The 22,705-nt window shown below is 50.6% G+C and overlaps 1 protein-coding gene across 11 annotated transcripts in view; it reads right to left on the bottom strand.

Moving 5' to 3' along the window:
- Positions 1–22,412, bottom strand: part of PRRC2B (proline rich coiled-coil 2B) — an 84,424-nt gene extending 62,012 nt beyond the window's left edge. For all 11 annotated transcript variants that reach the window (XM_018056000.1, XM_018056007.1, XM_018056002.1 and 8 more), the window contains exon 1: positions 22,194–22,412. The gene's annotated coding sequence lies outside the window, so the exon portion shown is untranslated. The remainder of the gene's footprint in view (positions 1–22,193) is intronic.

Below are 22,705 nucleotides of genomic sequence, written 5' to 3'. Positions count from 1 at the left end.
TTTTCTAAACAAGATCTAATTTGGGTCCTCGGTACTCCATCTACAGCAACTATAAGACAAGGGAGCCCCGTCCCACCCTCCTGCTGGAAGCCCTCCCCACCACCCAGTCCCGCACCACCCCTCCAGGCCCTGCCTGGATCCCTGGGCATTCTCACCTAGAAAGAAAGAAGGAAAAAAAGCACCCCAAATCCGTGTGAAGACAACTTTAGGGGAATGAAGAAAAGGACATCTTAAATCCGGGTCGGCCTATTCTGGCAACCTTCCTAAAAGTGCCGAGAGGAAAGGCTCTATAAGAACAAAGGAACCAGAAAGATTCACCAACAAAGGCAACTTAGTCCAGGCCCCGCCCCTCCAGACAGTAGTCCCAGCCGTCAGGTCACCAGAAGACGCTTGCTCTCATCCACCAGAGGGAGGACCTCCCAGCTTCCAGCTTATAAAAAGCCGTTTCCGAGTAATAGGATTCATTTCACTTCCACTTGGGTACTAGCCAGCGGCAGACGCCCGCCCAGCTGGGGACTCCCCGGGGTAGCCCTCAGGGCAAGCTGGGCACCCGCTGACACTCACTGTCCTCCATGCTCAGAAGACACTACGGTCATCAGCCCGCTTTACAGAGAAAGACACTACATTATGGTCAGGACAGAGCAGTAAACTGCCCAGGGTCACAGGCCATTGAGTGCTGGGGCAGGCCTGGAGCCCAGGCGGGGACACCTGGGTGCAGACTCTCTGCCCAGGGACCCTGACTCAAGGCTGCTGGGGCTTGGCCGGGGGGACAGCGAGCGCCCCGGCCCAGCCATGTGGCAACCCTGCCTCTAAGGGTGCCTCTCAGCGACTGCACAGATGACGAGGCTAGACAAGGTGCTTAAAAACAAAACATTTTCTACACGCCAACACTGCTGGCCAACAACAGCCAGCTTTACATCGGGGCAAACCCAGGCTTTCACAGGTGTCCCTGAGTCTGGCAACATTTGGGCAAACCTCTGCTTTCCTGAGCAGTCCGCAATCCTGAGGACACCTGGAGCCAGCACCACGTGGCTCTTTCCTCCAGTCACCGACAAGGAAGGGCCCACTGCGTGCTCAGAGAGGAGGGGTCCCCGGGGAAGACCCACAAGCCACAAAAACAGTGTACTCAGCCTAGGTGCCACAGCCACCAGGCACAAGCAAAAGCCCCCAGCCTAGGGTGAGGAGAAAGGAAAGAAAGATCCCACTGCCACACAGAACACACCAAAAAGCATGAACCGTTCCAGAATGGAAGCGGAGAACGGGGCTGGATAAACAGGTCAGGAAATAAGCAGGTCTGGAAAGGACATGGTCACCAGACAGTATGCTTGTCCAGTCTCAGTCAGAACATAAAGAACCATCACCACACAATCCAGGATGAGATGAATAAATAATCCCATCCTTCTCAAACATATCAGCGTCTGTGAAAGAAGAACGTTAACACAGGGGTAGGTGCCAACCACCGAGTTCAAGTTCTCAGATGTGTGCTGCCCACTCTGTGGCTGCCAAGGGGTTACTCAGTGCTGGGCATGTGGAGGCAACAAAGACCCCAGCCCGCCCTCCAGAGCAGGCTCCACAGTGCCTTCCGTGGAGGGCCAGACTGAGCATCTCCAGCACACGCCAACCACCCTGCCCTGCGCTGCTGCGACCAGACAACAGGAAGCAGCAGAGCTGGCTTCCAGCGAAACTCCTTTCACTGAAACAGGAAGGGGGCCAGAGTTGGGGTCTGCAGCCAGCGGACCCCTAGTCTAAAGGGAGAAGTAGATATGGAAATGGACTCAACAAAAAGGGGTTCACATATGCCCCAGGATGTGGTGGGGGGTGGAGAGTGGGGAGCCCCACCTGGGTTTGCAGGGGAGCTTCTGCTATCTCGCCCAGCGATAGCACCACCAACTCCACACCTCCAGCTTTCAGTGGCTCCCTTCAGGGCCCCAGTCAGAAAATCAGGTTGGCCTGCCGGAAGCAGGGGACCCGCCCTAACATCTCTCCAGGCCCCAACAGGCAGGAGCTGGCCCACCTGCAGGAGCCCCAGGCAGGTGAGGGTTCTGCAGGACGGGCGTGAGGTACTGCAGAACACGGCACACACCCCCACAGGCAGGGACAGGCAGAAGGAGAGCAAAGGCCCGAGGGACACAAAGCGGGGGACGGTGCGGGGGAGAAGCACACCCCCAGCAGCCAGCAGGCTCAGGAAGCCACCGAGGCCGAACAGGAAGGCAGTAAGGGCGACGGCCGAGCTGCGGGGCCTAGAGCCCTTCCCCACCCCCACTTCTCCGGCACACTCTGGGGTCTGCAAGCCCCGCGCCCGCTTCCCTGAACCCTGTCCAGCCTTAACCACCCCCCACCAGAACCAAACCAGGTCACGGGCACCTGCTCAGACACCTTCAACCTCATCCTGATGCTCGCTGGAGGGTCAAATCCAGGACAAACAGGCGACCCCACACCCCTGCCACTCTCATCCCCACCCCACCCCTGCCGCTCTCCTCTCTCCAAACTCAGGTCACATGTCACCTCCACACTGGCCAGTTTCCCTGTGGATTTCCTGACATGAACACCCTGCTATGCACCTCAAAGGTCTGGCATCAGGAATAAATGAATGAAGAACATAACACACGCAACCCAGGGCTGTCCCGCAGGTTGGGCCCCAGGCTCAGCACCACCACTGGCCCTGCAACACTACTCAATTTTCCCACTCCTCTGCGGCCAGTGACGCCTCCAGCTTCCTGCCTACCTCCAGGCTCCAGGGACCTGACCCTTCTCTGCAGTCTCACAGCCTAAGGACCCTGACGGCAGAGAGCAGACCTGCAAACTAAGACCGAAAATTCAAGGGGGTTCGGGATCTGCCTGTAGATACCTTTAATTGATTCTTGGGAGACAGAGATGTGCTTCAATGCTCAGAAACCCTGGAGATCAACACTCCACTGCGACCGCATTTTGAACAGCACTGAGCTGCCCCGGTTTCGAGGCATCCCACGTGAGGGCAGTAAGCAGGGGCATCCAAGGCAGCCACACGCTGGGGTAAGGACAGACTTGCGGTGGACAGCCCTGGTCCTGCTCATTCATTTACCCCCAACATGTCTTAGTAACAAGGAATAGATGCTTGATACAAAAAAACCGTGAAGCTTAAAAAACAAAATGAAAAATGATCACCGTCACCCAGTTCCCAGTCAAACTGCTGGACCTCTCTACCAGCACAAGTCCCTGGGAGGCAGGGGCCACCGGGCTCCGATGCTAATTATCTGCCTCCTGCTACTCTTCCATTGTGGTTTTGTTTCCTGCTTCAGGAGTTCAGCAACGGAAGTCAAAAACTACTATCTAAATTCTAAACAGATCTTCGTTTTAAAAAATTATGAAAGTGATTTTAAGGAAAGCTTAGAGAACACTGCAGACAAGCTGAGCTCAAGCGCTGGAGGCCGCCGTCCCAGTCAGCCGCGCCTGTCACTCTCCCGCCCCATGCAGCCACCAGCAACGGTGTTTACACCCAAAGCCCTTCCTGTAGGAACGACGTCACCCGCAGCAGCTGGAGTCTGGGCACTGGAAGCAAGCAAGAGGACTAACTGGCAGGAAGTGCTTTTCTTTAGCCCAGGAGACAGCACACCTTCCAACCTTGCCAAACCCCAGGACCTCACAGATCCACTGCTGAAAACAGAGGATGCGGGGGGGGGGGGGGGGGGGGGGGGGGGAGGGAGAGAGGGAGAGAGAGAGAGATCGGCTCTATCACCAGGGAGCAGCGACTGCAGCCGCACGGGCTCTGGGGGCAAGCCCTCCCCACGAGGACCAATTCCCTCCAGCAGGCAGCAGCTCTCTCTCCACACAGACTGAGAGGACGGAAGGAGCCTGTGAGCCCAAACCCCGCTGTGGGGACAGAAGATCTACTTGGAAGGCTGTTGCAGAGACTAGAGATAGTGGTCCCAAGGTGCGATGGAGACCTCCGTGGCAGAGCAGGAATCCACCAACAGGCCTGGTCACTCCCTTACCCCCACCCACCCTGCACCTTCAGGGTCCCTCCCTTCTCAAGAGAACAGAGAGCTCTGTAAGGACACGGTGCCAAATGACCAGACCTCCCAACCCACCCTTTCTTCAGGGACTTGCAAACCTCTGCAGCCACAACTGCAAAGGCAGCTCTAGATGTCCTGACGCTATGAGACAACCACCACTGATCACGTGGAATAAAGCAGCTGAGTGGGGTCATCGACAAACACACACAATTACACATTCGTACATAAACGTGACTGCATACCTATCTACATGTGCACACACATCCCAGAAATGACCCTTCATTCAATTTCACTTGATTCACAGAAACTCTTTAAAAAGCAGGGGTGTTCTGGCTAAACACAGCATAAAGACCACAGGCATTTATGGTTCATCTTTCCAAAACCCTCTAAAAAGCAACAACAAAGAGAACCCAAAAGACAGGGACAACTTTAGCAAAGAACAGACATGAGTAGTAACAAACAGGAGATTAAAGGATCCTAGAAACTGAGGACTCCAGAGAGCTCAGGAAGTCCTAGGAGCACTGGGCACCCTGTAAGACTGCAGGGCTGGGGTGGGGGTGGGAGGAGGGGAGAGGATGTTAGAGCTGGGAGCACTTGCACAAAGGCTGTATGTACAACAGCCAGCCTCCCACGTCAGCTCCCTCTTCCCCTCCTCTCTGGATAAATTAAGAGAAGTCTAGACTTGAGAACACCAGGTCAAAGAGGGTGGTGGGAGTGAGGAAAGGAGCTAAAAACAGAAGCTAAGTGAAAACCTGAGGCCCAGCCCTGAGGGCCTGAAACTCCCTCTGCAGTTGGCCTCACAGGAAAGGGAGACAAACAAGACTGCCTCCCTCGAGGCCTCCACACTCCTGGCAAAGAAGGGGTCTTCTCAAAAAAAGGCAGGCTCTTGGGGACTCAAGAATAAAAGGATGGCTTCTCACTCACCCACCCCACCCCCAAGAGCTCCTTCTGACCCACCCACCAGGTTTTCCAATCAGCTGTGCTCATCTGAGACCGAAACTGAAAGACAAACCAAACAAAAGAGCCTGAAGGAAACAGACAGTCCCGGGAACCAAAGTTGTTGTTTTTTTTAATTAATGTCCTGAGGAAATTAAGAGAAGATGCTGCGTGCACACATCAGGATTTTTTTTCCTCTTAAGGGGCAATCAGAAAACAGGAAAAAGCCCGAGGAAGAATTAAAGACATGACAGCCAAAACCCCATAATGTCAGGTTAATCATGAGGAAAGTACCAGAGAAATCACAACTAGGAGCATTCTACAAAACATCTCTTCAAAACTCTCAAGGTCACTGGAGACAAGGAAAACCTGGTAATTGCCAACCTAAGAGAACCTAAACGTGACAACTAACGTTGTATCCTAGAACAGAAAAAGGACATTAGGCAAAAATCAAGGAAATATGAATAAAACAGCCTCAATGTATAAACACTGGTTAAGTCGCCAGGACAAATGGACCATTTTAATGGAAGATCTTTTTAAGAGAAACTGGGAGCAGAATACACAGCATCTCCAACTTTTCTATAAATCCAAACTATTCTTACAAATTTTAACTTTCACATCAGTAGAAGAAATGCAAGACAAAGGATCTCTCAGAAAAATTAACAAGGGGGATAAATGAATACTAGTCTCTACTCCTACCCCAAATTAGATTAATCCAAGGGTCCAAATTTAACTAAGATTTCCAGAACCACAAGAAGAGGGAAATTATCAAATAAAAGTTACATGAGAAATTCCCAGAGCTGAAGTATACAAGACTGCAAGGACCTGCCAAGTGCTCAGAGAAATGGGTGTAAAAAGAACACGGGGTACAACGGGAAATCTCAGTACATCAGGGATAAAGACAAGAACCCCAAAGCTGCCAAAAGCCAACCATCACCCGCAAAAAAGGTCCCAGGGAGGAACAAAGGGATGGCAGTGAGTCTTCATGAGCCAGTGACTTGACTCTCCTGAGCATCATTAACCCTCCTATCCAGCTGACCGAGCCAAGTGTGGGGATGGAAGGACGTTTTCAACTCGTGACACAAGGCCACAAAACATTTACGTTCTTAGAAAGTTGCAGGGAAAGATGCTCTCGTGAACAAGAGGCAAATAAATGCAGTAGCCATTCCTGCCAGGAAGCCAGTTCTCCCTTCTTCCTTTCTAGAGGAAGTGACCTAGTCCTCCCCCAGGCAGACAAGAGGCCTGAGAGGCTGGCCCATACCCAGCTGGGCGAGGGGCACGCCTGGTCTAGCCTCCTTACCAGTGACCCACCTGGTTCATTAGGGACACCCCACACAGGACCAACACCCAGAGCCTGCCCACCTCTGGAGTTCTTATTTGAGCCAATAAATGTCCTTATTGTTTAAGACAGCTTAAGACAGTTGCTGTTACTCGATGCTCAGCTCCCCAACCAATGATACACACGGGATGCAAGACACAAGGGATCCAGCACAGAGGACAAGACCCAGAGGGACCACCACCCAAGGCCCAAGGTGGCAGCTGCACTGCAGCAAGAAGGGACCGGCCCTGACGAGAGCAGGGCAGGGGTCCCCAGGGCAGACAGAACTGACACACCTTCTAAGGCACCTGCGCAACTACAAAACAGTATGTGTTGCATTTTATTGGAGCATTTGTAATCAAATGCTCCAGAATATAGGAAGTTTAAAGTACACTTCAATTTATAAATCTTTCCTAATTTGGTAGTGCTTTCTGTATCCTATTTAAAGAATTTTGTCTTCTCCAAGATCATAAAGCTAACTCTCCTGTTTTATTCTAGAAGCTGTTTTCTCTTTCATGTTTAGCTCTGTAATCTACCTAAAACTGATCCTGGATAGGATTTGGGGTTGAAAAATTCTCCCCCCACCCCCATACAGAGAATCCAACTTTCCCAGTACTTTTTATTTAATATTATGTTTTTTAAAAAATGTTGGCCACACCCATGGCATGTGGAACCTTAGTTCCCCAACCAGATACTGAACCCATGACCCCACGCTAGAAGGCTGAGCCTTAACCCCCCGGCCACTGAGGAAGCCCCCTCCCGGTGCTTCTGAAAAGGCCGCCCTTCCCATTTGCTATGTGGCACCTTTGTCACAAACTAAGTGGCTATTCACGCGCAGCCTGTTTCAAGAGCAGCTCTGTCCTATCCAGCTATTTGCCTATCTTCCGCCAACACTGCGATGCCTCACTTGCTGTAGTTCTTACCAAGTCCTCACATCTAGTACCATGTTCTTCAGTACATCAGCTGTGTTCTTCGAGGATGCTTTGATTATCCTTGGCCTTTGATTTTCATATCAATTTCAGAAATCGGTCACGGAATCCTGAGAGCAGTGTGGGGAGAGCTGACACAGCCTGACGACAAGCGCTGCAGTGTGGAGGACACTGCTCCTGCCCCGCGGCGGGCATGGCAACAGCTAGCATCTCTGAAAACAGGCAGCCGTCCACCCAAGCCGAGCGAGGGTCTCCCCTGTGACCTGGCAGTTCCACTCTTAGGTATGAATCCAAGAGAACACATACTCACACGCATGAAAGATGTGTCAGAGTGTTAATGCCAGCCAGCACTATTCGGAATAGCTCAAAATGGAAACAAGCTAAAAAATCTATCACTAGAATCAACAAATACTATATTCACATGAAAGTGAAAGTGAAGTTGCTCAGTCGTGTCCAGCTCTTTGCGAGCTCATGGACTGTAGCCTACCAGGCTCCTCCATGGGATTTTCCAGGCCAGAGTACTGGAGCGGGTTGCCATTTCCTTCTCCAGGGGATCTTCCCGAGCCAGGGATCGAACCCAGGTCTCCCGCATTACAGGCAGACACTTTACTGTCTGAGCCACCAGGGAAGCCACTATATTCACATAACAGAATACTATTTAACAATGAGAAGGAACAGACAGATGGTAACTCGGCTTACTGTGGTGATCTTTTGAAATGTGGAAAAATACTGAATCACTATGCTGTGTACCAAGAACCAATAGTGCTGCGGGTCAATTAAACAAAGTACCAGTAATTAAGTAACTAAGTAACTATAACTCACTCACAGAAAAAGAGAGCAGATATGTGCCTACCAGAGGGGAGTGGAGAGGGAAAGGATGAAGGTGGTCAAAAGGTACAAATTTCCAGTCACAAGATAAGTAAGTCCCAGGGATGCAATGTATAACACGTAAACATAATTAACACTACTGTATGCTATATACGAAAATCTGTTAGTAAATCCTAGGAGTTCTCATCCGGAGGAAAAAAAGTTTTTTCTATTTCTTTAATTTTGTTATCTGTATGAGATGACGTTCACTAAACTTACTGTGGATAATCATTTCACACTGTATGAAAGTCAAGTCACTATCCGGTACACCTTGTCAATTATATCTCAATAAAACTGGAAAAAAGATAAATGAGAAGGAATAAACTCACACACAACTACACGGGTGAAACTCACAAATACATGTAACAACACTGATGAAAGAAGCCAGACACAAAAGCAGAATGAAAAGAGTCATTTTTACATGGGTAGGAAGTACACTCCACAAAGAAAATATAACTGTCATGAACCTATATTTATAGAATAATTTAAAAATGAAAAAAAAAATCACTATAAGTAGAGAACATTGGAAAACACAGAAATCTCTAAACCTTGGTCTTAAGTAAGATTTGATCTAAAGCCCACTCAAAACAGAAAAACTCATGAATCATGTGAAAAGGTACATCAGCAAACATGTTCAAAAAGTTACTCTCTGTGTGACTTTAAGAAAAGCCCCAAATCCTGAAAGAGCAAACATCTCTGACCACGGTGCAATGAAACAAGATGTAACGAAAGGAGAAGTAACAATAATGCTATCGGTTGGAAAACCTAAAACTCCCTCTTAAAAAACCTTTGACTCAAAGGGGAATTCAAAATCATAGTTGCAGGATACCTAGAAAATAGCACAGATGGAGAAAGAACACCACACGTGAAACAAAGACAAATTTGTACTCAGAGGAAACTTAATCTAAAAACTTAAAATTCCTAACAGAAAATGAAATTAAGCATCTGATAAGAAGTCAGAAAAAAGACACAACTGAATGTGAAGGCAAGCAGAAACAATTAACAAAGAAAACAGCCAAAAGTAACTTAATGAATAAAGCTGAAATTTAAAACAGGAGTTCTTTAGAACAAAAAATAAAATAGCCACTCACAGAAAAGTACTTTTACCCTCAATTACAGGCAAGACACCAAAGCTCAGGGAAGTTAAATGACTGGCCCAAGGTCACTAGCTTCAGGTTAAGGCACAGCAAAACCTGAACTTGAACCCAGTCAAGTATGACATCCAGGAGTGCTGGGCACTGGAGAAACACCTGCTACTGTGATTACAGGGCCTACACTGGCCACCAAGGGGCCCAGGCCCAAAATAAAAGGCCCACAGTTCTCGCAGACTCTGTCCGTACCCCTGAGGCCATGGTGACTGTGCAGGAGAGTCTGGCCCAGGGTGGAGTGGGGTCTGAGCAGGAAAGCGTCAGGTAAAGAACCCCACTCTTAATTTAGGGTCCAACGGGCACATGGCGTGCACCGGCTACAGGCTCCTCACCCACTGGGGTCTGCCTTGTGTCTCCCCAAACACAGCACTTGCTCAATGGTTCCAGTGACCATCGTCATCATTGCTGATCTACTTAAAATTCTTACAGCTCCTTCTTTCACGGGCAGTGGGGTCAGTCCCTGTTCACCTAGCTCAGTGGCACACTGGCTTGAGCTGAGGCCTGAGAGAGGACTCGGATAGAAATTCATTTGCAATCTGCAGAGAGCTACTGGCCTATTTCACCTTTTCAACATGCAGTTCACTTAGCAAGTAGAAAAAAATTTTTAAATAAAAAACTTAAGGCAATTTCAACATACAGCCAGGGATGGACAGCTGGACGGATGTGCCACATAAAGGTCTCCCTGCCCAGGGTCAAAACTTAGCAAGGACCTGGCAAATAAAAGAAACACAGGACACAGAAGTTCTATTTCCGTTTCTCCTTCCTTTTCTGCCTCCAAATAATGGCGAATTATCAAGTGAGAAGCACTCTGCAAATGCCATCGCAATCTATATTGTAAAATCTGATTTAGCAGAGAACAGAAGTTGGAGATGGCATTTGTATTGGATTGTTCCTTTTAACCAGCTCAACAGAGCAATTTCTGAGGACCAGTGATATATAAACAGACATGACTGAATTGATTAGATTTCTGTGACCCCCATCAGGGCCCCGGAACCAGGAGGTGAGGCACCTGGGGTGAGTCTGAGCAAAACTCAGAGTCTGGATGATGCTCTACCAGGAAAGAGCCAGTAAGGCACCAATCCGCACCAACCCAGGGGTCTGGCCCATAGGTACGTGTCTTCATTTGAATTTATATGGGTTACCTCTGTAATTAGTTATCTCTGTTAACTAACAGGTATTTCTAATACACACTCAGTGTAACAAATTCAAATGGTCCTAAAATAGGCAAAACAAGTCAATCCAACTCAAAAGGTAACAATGTGAACTTGGTGGATGCTGTGTAAAGCTATCAGCAGTTTTTTTTTGTGGTCTTGGACTTTTACTCTATAGATGAGGGTTGTTACTGTATCATGCAGAAACGTGCTTTCTTTTATTATTGCTTGCTTGCTTTTTATTATACATGTGGTCTTTTTTTTTTTCCAAGAGAATGCATACCACCCTGAGGCTCTTTTTAATGCCTGCCTAGTATTTCACTGCACATTTGTGCCACATTTGTTTACCCATGCTCTCCAGACATGTAACTTATTTCCAACCTCGTCCTGTGACAAATAATGCTACAGCTAACGTCCTGCTACATATAACTTTACACGTGGGCCAATACTCCTGTACTGTCTGACATTTCTACGAAGCCTATTTTTAGTCTGTGCCCAAAGAACTGCAGGGCAGACAGGGAGGTGAGGAAGGAGAGAACTGGGACGCCATCCAGAGAAACCAGCAGGGCTCAGACCCCAGACCTCTATAATCAGGTTTATCACATGGGAGGCCCTCCGGCAGCTCATGCCCACAGGGATGTGGCACACAGCACCCTTAGAACAGACCCTGCCCTCCTCAGGCAGCCCTCCTCCACCCACCACCTCCCCAGCTTCAGGCTGCACGCGGCCCCAGAGGAGGCTTGTTAGCATACAAAGCATTCCACCTGGAGGGCAACACCTCCCTCTAATCCGAGCAGGGAATTACTCCACCAGGCTGGCAGAATAGTAATTACAGCTGTGCAGAGGATCCTGCCAACAACGCTGGGGTGGCCGTCCTCACTGTGGCCCCCGTAGATGAGGGAGTGGAGGCTGAGAGGTGAAGGACCAGGCCAAAGTCGCATCACGCCCGCTCGCACTCTGTCATGCCCACGCAGAGCTAAGCCACGTGCAGCAGGGTGTGTGTGCTGTGACAGAGATGGCCCATCAATAACCAAGCACCCCAAGCCACTCCTCTTTGAAGAAAATAAAATCCCAATATACTGAAGGCAGGGCTTCCCTGGTGGCTCAGATGGTAAAGAATCTGCCTGCAATGCAGGAGACCCTGGGTTTGATCCCTGGGTCAGGAAGATCCCCTGGGGAAGGGAATGGCAACCCACTCCAGTATTCTTGCCCTGAGAATACCACGGGCAGAGGAGCCTGGTGGGTTACAGTCCACGGGGTTGCAGAAGAGTCAGACACGACTGAGTGACTAACACACACATACTGAAGGCAGGGGCTAAAAGGGCCAGGTTGGTTTCAACGCTCTCCAACAAAGTCCAAAGGACTATAGCCCGGGAACTCGTATGCCATTTATTCTCCAAGCCTCAGACTCCAGAGGAAACCCAGGACAATGACAGTCCAGGGCCACCAATCAGGCAAGACCAGGTCTGAAAAGAAAGAACCCCAGAAAGGAGGGCCAAGTGTTGCCCAGGGGCTTTCAGGAGGATGCCAATCTGTCTTTCCAGCACTCGAGAAGAGGAGCCATGCGCCCGCATGCACACAGGCTGGCCTTCAGCTCAGTTCAGTCGCTCAGTGTCCAACTCCGCGACCCCGTGAGTCGCAGCACGCCAGGCCTCCCTGTCCATCTCCAACTCCCGGAGTTCACTCAGACTCACGGCCATCGAGTCTGTGATGCCATCCAGCCGTCTCATCCTCGGTCATCCCCTTCTCCTCCTGCCCCCAATCCCTCCCAGCGGGTTATTAATGAGAACTGGCTATCACAGGACCAGGCCCCTCCAGACAGAGCTCTGCTCTTGCAGCCCCCACTGCCCAACTATCACAGACTGTGCTGCCCCTTCCCGACAAGGCCACGTCACAGAGCACACGCCCACCTTGCCCCCGCTCCTCGGACTCCCCACGCCAACACCTTGTCACTCGCCTGACGCTCTGTGGAGAGCAGCGCCTGGCAAACGCTATGCTCTGCGGCTGCCAGACACGACTGACACGGCACGAGGACTCACCCAAGCAGAGAGAGCGACCATGGCCCTTTCTGGGCAGGAAAGGACCAAAGTGACGGCGCTGGGGGGCCGCATACAGCATGCCTTAAGTATATACACTTAAAGATAGGTTCCTATCTCCTGTTTCCCAGTGGTCACGTCAGGGTAACAGCTCACAGGTGACTAAAACATTCCCATTACTAGAAAACGAAATTATTTAAGACAGCACTCATCTCTCGATCTGAAAGAGAGAGCAACTGCAAGGAATGACCTGTTTCCTACTCTGTGTACTTTCTGGAGTGTCTGGGTTTGTGGAACAGGCCTGTCCTGTCATTCCATTGCATTCTTTAGTGTTTAGATAAACTGAGCTGTGAGAACCCCTGCTGGCTTCAGTCAGCAAGGAACCTGCCTGCAACGCAGGAGACCCGGGATCGACCCCTGCGTGGGAAAGATCCCCCAGAGAAGGAAATGGCACCCCACTCCAGCATTCTTGTGGGGATAATCCCATGCACAGAGGAGCCTGGCGGGCTACAATCCATGGGGTCACAAGGGTCGGACACGACTGAGCGACTGAACCACCACCAAACCTGGCGGTACGGAATCAACACGGCGTCCTGCTTCTGAGCTGACCAGGTGCCATCAGCACAGCAACCCTGGGAGGCAGGTTCCATCCCCTCTGGGCAGACTGAGAAACAGGGGCTCACGTATGGAAACAGGGGTGAAGGAGGTCTGTTTAAGGTCCAGAAGGTCTGTCTGCCTGACGCCATCAACTTCAACAAACCTTGTCTTTATTCTTTTCAAGACATTTACCTAAAACTCTCCAAGAAAGAACAAACTCAGTGAAGGGCAGCAGGCAGTGATCAGACGCTCCTGTTGGGCGTGTTTACCTTGGAGAGAGTGGACAGTAAGGAGAGCACCAATGCCCCAGGGAGGCCCTTGGTTACACTGTCTGAGCTCCTGCTGGTGAGGGGGGGTGCTGTGAGGCTTGGGTTTAAATCTTTAGCACAGGGCTGAGTACACAATTAGAAACCTCAACCTCCAGCGAACTAAAGAGCCCCAAGTGTATAAGCCTGCCTGCTCCAAACCCCCAGGAGCTAGTGCTGGATCCAGGAGCCATTAATAGCTACTGTTTACTGAGCGCCTGCCCACCTGTGCCAGGCACCTTAGAAACACTTCAGCATAGGACCCATTGAATCCTCCCCCAGTGCTAGGAGGCAGGTGTCACTGTGACATTTTGCAGACAAAGAGAATGGAGACTCCAGAAGATTAAATCATCATAATCACCCAGCTCACAAGTGGAAGAACCTGGATATGAAGACAGCTGACCAAAGCCAAGGGCTACTCTCCCTCAGGAGAAGGAATTTAAGGGATTCTCTCCAGGTTCCAACTAACAATAACAAGCGCAAGGGCTGGCACTCTATTCCCCACGGCACCCCACCCTGGGCACTCGTCTCCCGGAGCACCTGGCCTGATGAAATCCCACCCAGGCGTTTCCAGGGGCTTCGTTTCCGTAGTCACTTCGCCCACTAGGTGTGAGCTCCCAGAACAGACAGGCGGGGAAAGTGGGGGCCAGAGACAAGTGGGTGAGTGAAGAACTGGGAGCAAGAGGGCAGCGGCCCCCAGATAACCCCTCCCACACAGCAGCCGCACCACTAGCAGCAAGACCACCGAGGGCTGTGATGCAAGCCTCAGAGACCCCCGGAAGGGCTTCTGTGAGAGCTCCCACGCGGGGGCGGTCCCTGAATGCACAGAGGCTAGAGGAAAACAACTGTGCCAAGCCCCATGACTTTAACTGAAAAGGAAAATCAAAGGAAACCTGGCTGCCTGTGCCTCTCCGCACACCACCCCCACCAGCCCCCATCGGCCTCATCTGAGCAGATGCCCAGGCACCTGCACTGGAGTCCTCGGGAATGCCACCTCTGCTGTGCCTGTCAATGCCAATCAAAGGCTGAGATCCTACACCAGACCACAGGAAGCCTTCAACAGTCGCTGCTTTTAATTTGGGAAACGTGTGCACCCAAAATGACCTCAAATGATGATTCATTTAGAAAAGCCCCCAGTTCAGAAACACCCACTCTCGTATACTATTTTATGTAAATTGGCACAAAATTTTTTAAAAGAGTTTAACGGAACTCTTACCGAAACGCTACTCAACGGGAAGACCCCACACTACAGAAACATACTCTCAAGTGCTATCACAAACAAATTATATGTTTATGAAGACAAATTCAACTGAATTTCACCAAAACTGTATTATTATCCAAAAATTAGAAATAGCCCAATGTCCACAGATAGGAAACAGGGTAAAATCATGTGAATCCACAGATCATTCTTTGTAGTTGCTAAAATAAATGATGTAATCAGTCTACACAAGTGTCATGGAGCACACCAAGACATTAAGTGAGGGGCAGCCTGCTGTAGGTACACATACACACACACACACACACACACACACACGGGGAATGGATACACACACACGACATTAAGTGAGAGGGACAGCCTGCTGTAGGTCTACATACACACGCACGCGCGCACACACACACACAGGGAATGGATAACGTGCATAATTTTTCTTCCCTGCTTTCAAACAACGGTCTCCTTTCAGAAAGACTGGGGAAGAACCCTTATATTTTTCAATACAGATTTAATTTTCCTAAGTACTTTCTAAAACAAATAACTGGGACTATCTGGGCCAAGGTTAAGATTAAGATCTATTTTTGCTTTCTTCTTCCATACATGTTCATATTTTAAAAAAAAAACCTTACAAATATTATTTTAAAAACATTAACAATATGATAGATCTGTATATATTAGTCTGGGGGGAAAAAGCTCATGATTAAGTTTGAAAATGAAGAAAAGAACAGCATGAGCCCACCTCTGCTCTTTAGTATGAGAAGGATAAACACACCGAACCATAAATGACGCCTATTGCCTTAGAAGCTGAAGAGAAGAGCATTCATTTTTCTACACACACTTGCTTTTTTTTTTTTTCCCAGTAAGTATATTTTTGCAATTAATTTCATATCAGAAAGAATTCCACTTTATGCTTCAGGGCAGTGTTCCACTCTCCCCAACTATTTCTGAACACTCAGCCCATTCAGACCCATGGACAGGTCGGCCCTCCCAGACCAGCCTGTGTGTTCTGCACGCCCTGGAACAGAGCAGTTCTTTAAGCTCTGAACTGGATGTAAACAACACCTGCCAAAAAAAGCTCTAAAGAAACAAAGGAACCGTGGAGAGAGTGCTGGAGGTGACCTCCTTTTTCCAGTTGGTGCGGCAGTGAGATTCACTCCCCCAATTCCACACAGAGATGAGCTCGAAGCACGTTGGGAAAATCAACTCAAGGCCTGGAGCTGAAGTCCTACCCCACCCCCCCAGCATTCTCACCACATCCACACTGAAGGGCCTCGTGCTCTGGAAAGCAAGCTGACTCACTAGCTTTCTTCTGCAGCCCAGGCATTTCAACTTAGAAACACATTTTTAATACTCCAGGGCTCCCTGTTTTCAAGAGGAGCTTACTTCAAGTCAGCTACGTTCTCTAGAAGGCCTTCCCTGACCGCCTGAACCCGGGCCGAGCTGGGCTCAACTTCTCACCCGATATGTACGGATGGAGGGCCATCTGTGTGAGACGCAGAGCATCAGGAGGCGGGAAGTGAAGAATCCGCTTCACGTGACACGCATTCCACTGGGGCATAAGGGCGAGTCAAAAAAACACAACAAAAATGTTGGGCAGTTCCCAGGCAGTCCAGTGGTTAGGACTTTGCGCTACCACTGCAGGGGGCCCAGGATGGATCCCTAGTGGGGAAACTAAGATCCTGCATGCAGGGCAGCACAGAAACAAACAAACAACAAAAATAAAAAAACCCAAAGTATTTCTAAGTTGTAGGCCATCTACAGACAAAGGGACAAACAAAAGGCGGTCGCTGAGGGCATAACAGACTGCTGCTGCTTAGTCGCTTCAGTTGCGTCCAGCTCTGTGTGCGTCCAGCCCACCAGGCTCCTCTGTCCGTGGGATTCTCCAGGCACTCGGACTGGAGCTGGTTGCCAGGCCCTCTTCCAGGGGATCTTCCCAACCCAGGGATCAAACCCAGGTCTCCTGCATTGCAGGCAGATGCTTTTACAGCTGAGCCACCAGGGAAGCCTGTAAGAGACTACTGTTCAGCCTTAAAAAGGAATGGAATTCAGACACATGCCACAACAACACAGATAGACGAGCCCTGAAAAACCACGCTAAGTAAAAGAAGCCATTCACCAAAGGACGAATATTGGACAATTCCACTTATCTGAGGGACTCAGGCCAATCAAACTCATAGAGACAAACAGTAAACTGGAAGTTGCCAGGGCCTGAGGCAGGGGGAATGGCTGGTGGGGGTTGGGGGGCGTGTTAAGTGGTGCAGAGTTCCAATGTGCGGGGACGATCAAGTTCTAGAGACAGACAGTGGTTGCACGACACTGGGCATGTACTTAATCCTACTAGGCTGTACACTTAAAAATGGTTACAATGGTAAATCTTATGTCATTTCTATTCCACAATAATTTTTTAACAAAACAACAATGAAAAAAAACCCTGTATTTAAAGTTGTGAAAAGAAAGCAAGAGGAAAAAAGCAAATAGAGAAGCAGCATGGGCTAGAAAGAATCACGGAGGGTGATGATGGAGATGGGCTGAGCGGCTTGGAAGGCCTCTCTAAGGAAGTGCTATCTCCCCCAACTGGACATGAGCTCCTGAGGAACATGAGTGGAGCATCCACATCTAAGTCCCAGAAGAGTAAGTGTCTAAATCGAGACCTTTGTCCACATCCAAGCCAGGAAACAGAGTAAGACCCCAACTCCACTCATCAAAGGGCTTCGCCAGGACTGAGACACCCAGAACTCAGTGGTCTAAGAAGGAAGCCACCTTGTGACCGAGGCTGGACATAGAGGTAGCCACGGCTGCAGGAGACACTGTTGCTGAGCCAAAGCAGGAGCCTGTACACCCTCCAACTGGGAATTCCACCTACAGGAAACAGCAATGTGGACCCAAGGCTTGGTAAGCAAGGATGCTCCCTAAAGTCTTGTTTGTAAGAACACAAAGTGGGTAACAACAATCTAATAATGGAGGATTAAGTAAATCATGACATATCCATGTAACAGCAACTATTATTATTATTAAAAAATCATGTTTTCAACAACGCGGGGAAATATACTATAACATTAAGAGGATCTATAATCCCTGAATAGTGTATATAGTAGTATTTTCTAATTTTGAAAAAAACATATAATCAAAGGAAGGAAATCCACGAGTCTTAATGCAGTTGCCTCTGGATGGTGAGGTTAGAGGTGATTTGTGTTTTTATTTTTGTCTTTATTCCTTTCAGTATTTTGCAGTCCCCCTACCCCTCAGGGGAAAGGTTGTTTTTTGGGGAAAAGTACTTAAAGGGCCTTGCACCATGCCTGGCCAAAGTCCGGCAGTGACTTCTAAAAGCAACACGTACTATTTCTGCATTACCACAAGGAGGAAAAGGCTGGCAGCTTTCTTGAAAGGAGGAAGGATATAGAGCAGAGCTACAAAACCAGCTGCAGAGGTGAGAGTGGAAGGAAGTCACCTGGGAGAATGTGAAGGACTGCCAGCAACTCAAGATAGACCACGCTCTGCCCACAGACACCTCTCCACCTGCACAGCTTCACAAGCCAACACCCTCACAGGAGCAACCCAGCCCTGAGCTCAGGCCGCACAGAAAACCACCACCAAAAAAGAGCAAGCACAGCTCAGAACAAGCCCAACCAAGACTTTTGGCTCAACTCAGGAAGGCAGGCCTCCCTCCCAGAGCAGATTCCCACGTGCCACCCAGAGAGGCACAGCGACAGCACTACAGCAAAGCCCAGGTCCCCCTGTTCCCAGGGGAGACGCCAGTCCAAACGGCACCTCGCTCACCCAAAAGCCTGTCTAAACAATTCTATTCCATCAGGAAGCTCACCTTCTCCCACCTCTCTCTCATCTCCAGCACCACAGGCCATGCCTTTTCTTTTTTTGCTTTGCTTTATTTTTTGGTTGTGCCACAAGGCACGTGGGATCTTACTTCCTTGACCAGGAATCAAACCTGCACCCCCTCTGTTGGAAGCACAGAGTCTTCTAGTGGTCTTAACCACTAGACCACCAGAGACATCCTTACTTTTCTTTTTTAAATTGAAGTACAGTTGATTTACAACATGTTTAAGGTGTACAGCAAAATGATCTAGTTACATATATTTTTCTTTTCAGATTATTTTCCCTTATACACTATTACAAGATACTCAATATAGTCCTGTGATATATCTCGTTGCCTCTTTTTCACTGAATTTTATAGTTGATTTACAATTCCTGAGTTTCAGGAAAATGACTCAGTTATATGTACATATATTTTCCAAATTATGCCTTTATTTCTTTGTTCAAAGGACAAATCCAAGGTTTAAGTCTGTACAAGCCCCAGGAAAAAAAAACCTTAAGAAAGACATCAAGCTATGATTGGAAAAGAAGCCAGTCTAGTTTGCCCTGACTAAAATATGAAATTCAGGACACAAACCCCAACACCTCTCTGTTAGAAATTTTCTTTTTCACAGGGAAATGCACTGCTTTAAAATCTAGTGTAGATAGGCCCTATTTAACACCTGCCCACCCATAGCAAGATACACACCTTTGACAAAAGAGAAGCCTCATTATCAAATTTAGAAATACATGTACTGGCCCAACTGGCCTATTCTGGTTTGAAATAGAAACAAATACAGACATGAGCAATCTTAAAGCGGTAGAACAATGAGACATACAACCAGCATACAGCCATTAGCAACATGAGTCAGTACTTTGTGCAATTAAAAAAAAAAAAACTTGGAAGCACAATAAAACAATCCTTCAGAAAAAAAAAAAAAAAACCCTGATTTTTAAAAGGGAGTAGGGAATGGGCCAACCAAAAGGCTTAACAAAAATCCCTAGGCCAGGCTCCAGGCAACTAGACCGGGCAGGAACTAGTTCTGACTTGCCATTCCTGAAATTCCTCTCTCCCAAGGTTTTCGGGCTCTTCCTTCCCCAGACTCTCTTTTTACCCATTTGGGCTTGAAGGAGACTGGAGAGGACCCAGAATGTTTAAGCAGAGACAAGCACCTACAATTGGCTGAAACAAGCCCCTCCACCGTGCAGGTAGCATTAGGGAGCCAGTCAGAGCTGAAATTCACAGGTAAATAAAAAGGTTGTGGAAGGGGCAGTGAATTCATCACATCACCACCCAGCTAACCTCCACAGTGCTGGGCCAGACTGAAATCAGACGGAAAGGATGGGCCAAGAGGCAGGAAGTAGGGAAAATTGAAAGGATGACTTGACCCACTAGAACGTCTCAGTCACACAGCCAGGAGGCCAGAAGGTTCCAAGGAGGTTTAAAAAAAAAACCACACACAGAGAACAAAACAAAACCAAGGTGGTTGTGGGAATGCCAGAATGAACTGAAACAAATTCCCCACTGACTGCAGAACCACCTTATGTTCAAGCAGAGTCTCCAGGGCCCTTTACAAACAAGCTATAGGTTTGGTCCAGAGGTAACTTAGGTCTCAGTCCTTACCCATGGCCAAGACTGGGGTCAGTCTCCCCAAACTAGCCTCAGTCCTTCCTATGGTCTCCCACAAACAGCACAAACCTCAGACTTGGCTGAGTAGCCTCTCTCTTTTGGCTTTTCTGGTGCTACAAGGCAAAATAAAATCAGCTACGGACAGAATTTGGGGTGGTTCCATCCACCAAAATGACAGAAGCAAAAGATCACGAATTAAAAAGACACCAGAAAACCAGATAACCAACAAAAACATACATACATACATTTTCATCACCCTCCCATGGATGGAAGTGCTTTGCTGCAAATAGTATGTGAGGCTCCCAAGAGCCCCAACAGATACCCAAGGCAAGGTGTAATTATTCCCATTCTACAGATGCAGGAGCTGAGGCTGAGACTTGCGTAAGCTAACCCAATGAGGACCAGAATCCAGGCTCCAAGGGACACATGTGTCCAAGCAAATGTTTATTTGCCATTCCCAACGGAAAGCAGTTACCCTCAAGAGGCAAGACTCCCTGGGCCTCTGCTTGTTGTTCTCAGCCTCCAGCATCTCATGTTCTCTGCTGTGCCTTAAGCCCAGTTGCGGGAACAGCCTCAGAAAGGGCAGGCACCCCGATCCCAGGGGATAAACCCACTGCCACACAGCCCAGATCGATGGAGTTCCTGAGTGCTCCAAAGCCTGCTCTTCGCCAGCCTGGTCTCCCCACTGAGCCCCAGTGCTGAAGGAGCAAGAGCCCAGTGATGTTCCGTGCCCTGCCGTCCTTCTCCCTGGCTGGGCCTCAGCCCAGCACCTGTGGCATCTGCCTGACCGTTCAGCATGAAGGGTGGCACCACCAGTGGCTCAGCTTCCATCCTAGGACTTGATGGCAGGTGTACAAACAGCCACAGGAGAAACCACCATTAAGCACCAACTATGTGCCAGGCCTTAAGAGGGAAAGGATGCAAGGTCCCTACCTGTGTCAACGAAGGCTCTGGGAATCTGAGCTATTTGACAGAAGCAGGGCTTGCACCTCAAAGTCAGGGCCTCCCCAGGCCCACTTAACACCCCAGCACTGCGCAAACAGGGCTAGATGGCTCCAAGTGGATTCCCAGAAACCATGCTGAGACTTCAAATGGATGGTTACAGGAACCAAACTGGATGATGTACAAAGCCACTTAAAATGCACACAAAACCTTACAGAAAAACAACAATCTCAGGGACAAGTGAACAATCCCGTGAACCAAAGCCTTCTAAAGGTTTTTCTCGGGCAGCCATGTAGCAAATGACACACTCCGGAGAGCTCTCAGCCCCCCACCCCCCCCCTTCCTTCAAGCGACCATTCGGCTGAAAAACACCTCCTCGGCTCGCCTCAAGGTGGGCTTGGACCTCCCACGGTATTTCGAAAGAGGGAGAAAACGGTTAAAAAAAAAAAAAAACGCCTTCCAATTTTACGAAGGCAAATCCACTCTTCAGAGGCCCGCGATTTCAACAGTGCTGGGTTTTACTTGGTGGGGGGGGGGTGGGGGGGCGGGGAGGAAGAGAGGGAAAAAAAAAAAACCATCTGGCAGGCCCTGAGCGGGGAGAGATCCAGTTTATTATTGAACATTTTCAGCAACAGAGCATTAAGTGTTTTGAAAATAATGCTCTCGTTCCCGCACTCAAAGCGCGGCCGTCTGGGCGACTGTGAGCCCCCGGCCCCTCGCACCCAGGCCGGCAACCGTGATCACCAACTTCGGGGACACCCGGCGAGGGGCGAGGGACTCCGCCCCCCCCGGCCCCGAGGGTCGGCCCCGGGCCCCGGCCCTGCATCCCGCGGCCGCTCTCAGGAGGAAGCAAGATGGGGGGCCGGGCGGCAGGAAACCGGCCCAGACTCCTCGGGCCGCCGAGACACCCGCGGCCGCCGGAATCTGGGCCGGAAAGGCGACTCCCCGGGCTCTCCGCAGCCTCGGCCGCCCCGCGGCCCCTCCCTCGGAGGCCCCCCGGCCCCGGGGGCGCCCCGACCCCGCCGCGCGCCCGAGCCTAGGCCGCTCGTCGCCGCCACAACAATGGGGAGAGGGCCGCCCGCCGCACCCCCCGCCCCACGGTCGCCCCAGCCCGGCCCCGCGGGCCGACGGCGGCGGCGCGGGGCGGGCCGAGCCCCCGCGATCGCGGACAAAGGTCGGCCCGGCCCGAGCGCCGCTGTCAGTCAGCAGCCACCGAGAGACAAAAGCCGGCCCTGGCCGCGCCGCCTCCATCTTTTAGCGCCGCGCCCGCCGCCGCCGCCCCGGCCCCGCGCCGCCCCCGCCGCCCGGCGCCCCGGGCCCACCTGGTCTAGTTCCGCGGGCGCGACTGGGCCGGGCGATGGCGATCGGGCGGCGGTCAGGCGGCGGGATGGCGGCGGATTGCGAGGCGGCGGCGCGGCTGCTCGCTCGCTCGCTCGCTCGCTCCCTCCCTCCCGGGCTCACTCGTCGCTCGCTCGCTCGCTCGCTGGAGCCTCGGAGCCTGTGTCTCGCCGCTCGCCTCCCTCCAGCTCTCGGCTCCCCGCCCCCCCGCCTGCCGCCGCCCCCGCCTCCGCCCGCCTCCTCCTCACGCCGCCACCGCCGCCGCCGCCTCAGCCCGCAGCCGCGCCTCAGCCCGCGCAGCGCCCCCTGCCGCGCCTCCGGGGACCGGCGGTCGCCTCCCGCCTCCGGGCCCGAAGAGGGGGGGCTGGGGTCCCGGGAGAGGGGGGTCGAGCTCGCGCGAGGGACCCAGGGGAGGGCCTGCAGGGCCTAGGAGACGAAGCCGGGGGTAGGGGGCCTGGGAGAGGGGGAATCTGGGCCGGGGGCCCCCTGAAGAGGC

The sequence above is a fragment of the Capra hircus genome, chromosome 11, assembly GCF_001704415.2.
Source record: "Capra hircus breed San Clemente chromosome 11, ASM170441v1, whole genome shotgun sequence".
NCBI classification, from domain to species: Eukaryota; Metazoa; Chordata; class Mammalia; order Artiodactyla; family Bovidae; genus Capra; species Capra hircus.
This window is presented reverse-complemented; position numbering and strand designations above follow the sequence as displayed.